Source organism: Procambarus clarkii, chromosome 74 (assembly GCF_040958095.1).
Source record: "Procambarus clarkii isolate CNS0578487 chromosome 74, FALCON_Pclarkii_2.0, whole genome shotgun sequence".
NCBI classification, from domain to species: domain Eukaryota; kingdom Metazoa; phylum Arthropoda; class Malacostraca; order Decapoda; family Cambaridae; genus Procambarus; species Procambarus clarkii.
In genome coordinates, this window is record NC_091223.1 from 7,553,519 (window position 1) to 7,557,425 (window position 3,907).

Sequence of the window (3,907 nt, forward strand, 5' to 3'; positions counted from 1 at the left end):
ATAATGATGTTGACCCTTATGGCACTTGTTGCACACATGCAGGACAACTGTACAATTGCTAGGGTCATGTGATCCCATGCACGTTCTGCATCGATCTAATTCTTGGAGACGTTTAATTCTTGAACTTTGATCTGGGTAGGTACTACATTTAAAGATTATGTGTTCCTTGTGACAGAACAAACATTTTCTCTCTCATGTAGTAGTAGTTGTAGTTGTCTTAGGAGGCACATTAACTACAGTTTCTGAGGGAGTTACAGTGTAAGCACCTATATTACTACTCTTCTCTCTCTTGAAGTGGAAGTAGTTGATTTATATTTGTTTGTTGGACTTAACTGGAGTAATTTTTGTGTTTACTGATTTTTCAGTATTAGGCTGCTTAGGTTCAGATTTTATTTTATCATGAGCCTTTAGCCTGTTGACAGTGATCTCAGTCCCTCAAAAATCTGTTCAAGAGAAAGGATCTCTGTCTAGTAATGAGAGCAGATTTCTGCTAAGATATTTCTGGTAAGTTTCTTCTGAAGGAGTAGTTTTTAATGACTATTCTGAACTGATACATTTGCTTTTGAACCTAACGCTTTCACAAGGGACTCTATTTCCAACCTAAGATCTTGAAGAGAGTCTGGTCTATTACTAGGTGGACTTATATCCACTAATTGGTAAAAAAGATTAGCTACACTTAATTCTTTGTTACAGTTATTAACTTCCAACAATTGTACAGCTATATTATAGTTATCGTCTGCAAGAGACAAATTAGCTTTAACCTTCTTTGCTTCCCCTTTGAGAAGACTTTGAAGGTAAGAAAATTTAGTTACCATATCTATAGAGGGTTTTAAAATGTATATGGGCATTAAATGAAGTCCAAAATGTATCCCAATTTTCTTCATCCAGTCCAGCAAAGGTGGGCAAGTCAAAAGAAGGTAAACGTGTCTCTGCTTGAGCTGTACTGGGTTGAGATACTGCAACATTAGGTGTTACTTTGTGTATTCAATACATTGAGTAGTAGATTAAATTTGTCTTCAGTATCATCTTCATTCTGAGATGTTTCTGCTATGATCTGGTCTATTTCATAGGATCAGTGTCACTATTGTTCAACACACTAACATATGTCTGAATCATAATCTTTACTTGTTTAAATTTGCTGTTGGCTACTCTTAGAGACGTTTCTAGTCAACTGGTGATGCCTTTGGTAAGTCCTCTGACTTAAGGGCTATCTTGTGAGATGCCTTTTAAGGCCTATCAGGGATATCTTCAATTTTTTTCTGGAGTAGCCATGGCGACTTTATTTTCAAGCTTTGTAGGGCTTGAACTATTGTTACTTATGTAACTTGGATACTTGTTCATATAATCAATGCAAGTATCGAAATAACAGCCTAATAATTACTTGTCTTGGTTAGGTTATAAAATCCTACCTCGTGTAGAAGTTAGCTTACCAATCTAAACACAAATTATATAAGATATGAGTGGTAGCTGGGAGGGAGAGCAGGTCGGCCGAGCGGACAGCACGCTGGACTTGTGATCTTGTGGTCCCGGGTTCGATCCCAGGTGCCGGCGAGAAACAATGGGCAGAGTTTCTTTCACCCTATGCTCCTGTTACCTAGCAGTAAAATAGGTACCTGGGTGTTAGTCAGCTGTCACGGGCTGCTTCCTGGGGGTGGAGGCCTGGTCGAGGACCGGGCCGGGGGGACACTAAAGCCCCGAAATCATCTCAAGATAACCGGTACTTGGATGTAACTACGGTTATACCTAGGGTTAGTTCTTCTCTTTCACCTTCGGTTGGTATAGTGACACCTAGTAACACTCAAAGGTGAAGAAAAAAAGAAATATAATAAAATATAAATTCACAATTTGTGTAAAGATAATAAATCCTACTTTGCTTAGGGTCTGCACAACATTAAATAATAAATAACCAGTGCTGTTTATTGCAGTACTAATCTGATATTAATCCTACCTAACAAAGTAGCGAATAATAGATTGGGCTAGAGTTGTACATCTTGAACTTGAAAATGTCAAGCAGGGGTTTGAAGAACAGGGCGAGGATGCAGAAGTCTTGAGCGAGGAACTGGAGACGAGGTGAAGAGAGGAGATGAAAGATCGGTGGCCCAACCACCGCGGATTTGAGCTTGAGTTGAATGAAGTAGGGTTGAGTGGGGCGTCATTTGCAGTACTCACAGGGGGCCGGGCACCCACGCAGCTGGCAGTTGATGGTAGTTGAAGGTTGATGGAAGGTATTGATGTCTTTTCAGCATTTCGTCGGTGTTCTACTGTTTACTTGATTTTCTCAGGTGCAAATCGTCGATGTTCTTCTTCCCAGGCTTCCTGGCCGGTCTGTTGGTCTTTCTACGCGTTGACATGTTGAAACTGTTGGTGGAGGTCGTGTTCAGCAGGAAATCTTCGCATGTGTAGTGCTGTTTCCATGGAGGCGGTGGTATTCCAACCGAGACGTCCTCATCCGATGAATCATCTGACACGGAAGCAGAGGCGGTGAATCCCGAGAGATGAATTCTTGCTTGTTGATTCTCCAAGGGACCTGCAGCTGATGTAGATCGCTCAGAGGGTTCGCACATGTGAGATGGAACTGTGGCAGTTGTCGATGGAGGAGGAGTCGGCGTCTGGGTGGCTTGTGATGCAGGAAGAGCAGGCATTGCAGCTATTGACAGTAGATCCGTCAGCACAGCGGCGTTCACGGTGATATCAGAGACCGGATCCGGATCTTGAGAACTAGTGGTTGAAGTGGTAATGGTGTAAACTTCATCTGGAACGTTGAAAGCTGGGAGACCATTTGCTTTGTTGAGAAGATTTAGAATTCTAACATATACTTGGGGGTTTATTGCCAGCTATCATGCTGGCCGCCGATGTCAACGCTTGAACTGTGCTGTATAGTGATTGGTCGGGGTGGGCTGGAGGTAGTGGCGGCTGGTTCGATGTGTGGCTGGTTGGATGGGAGCTGGGCCCCCGTTGGCTAGTAGAGGTAGTGTCAGGATGTTGCTGGTGTGCGGTGGTGATTATTCCTCCTTCCGGAAACACCAGGAAAGTGGCTGATTGGATATTGAAGGTAGAGGTTGAGGTGGTAGCGGAAGTTGTGGAGCGAGTAGAGGAAGATTTGGATTTCTCCTAGGTCTCCAGGTTTTTTATCAATTCTTGTCTGCTTGGACATTGATGGGAGATTGGGATATGTTTGCCGTTGCAAAGCAGGCAGTGTGGGTTTTTTCGAAGTGCAGATCGAATAGTGGTGGTCTTGGCGCAAATGCTGCATTTCTGGATGGTCTGTTGGCACTTGTTGGTTTGCTGAGAGTAGTCGTAGCACCGAAAGCATTGGATGACATTGTAGATTCTTTCCTTCTTCACTCGGAATGACGGGACGTGGACTCCACAGCAGAAGAAGCCATCTGTGATAACTTGGGTAGTCTGATTCACAGGGCTGAAGGTAACCTTCAAGGTGCGACAGTTGTTCAACACGGTGTCAAGTACATCCAAGCCTTGGTTCTCGTTCTCGATGTTCTCTGCAAGTTCTCCAGTGTAAGCTGCCTCATTTATCCGCTCCATGATTCAGCAGCTGAGCTCACTAACAATGCCAGACCGGGCACGAAGCAACTGGCATGGGAAGTGGAGAATGAGGTGATGCTGTGAATGAAATCGATATTCTCGACTCATCAGTTTTTCGACGTCTTGCATCGTTAGAGAAACGAAAAACGAAGTTGGTGCCTTCTTGTTCGATGTCGTCAGGTGTTATTTCAGCAACATCCTTGAACAGCCTCAGGAGGGTTGGCTTGGTGAACGCTTGATCGTCAAGGAGCGTACACCTGATCTTGAAATGCTTGTACTGCATGGTGGACGAAGGATCTCTCTCAAAGACTACACGTCACTGAAGATGGCCTTCTGTCTCTTCTCGGCATAAAACGCCAAGTTG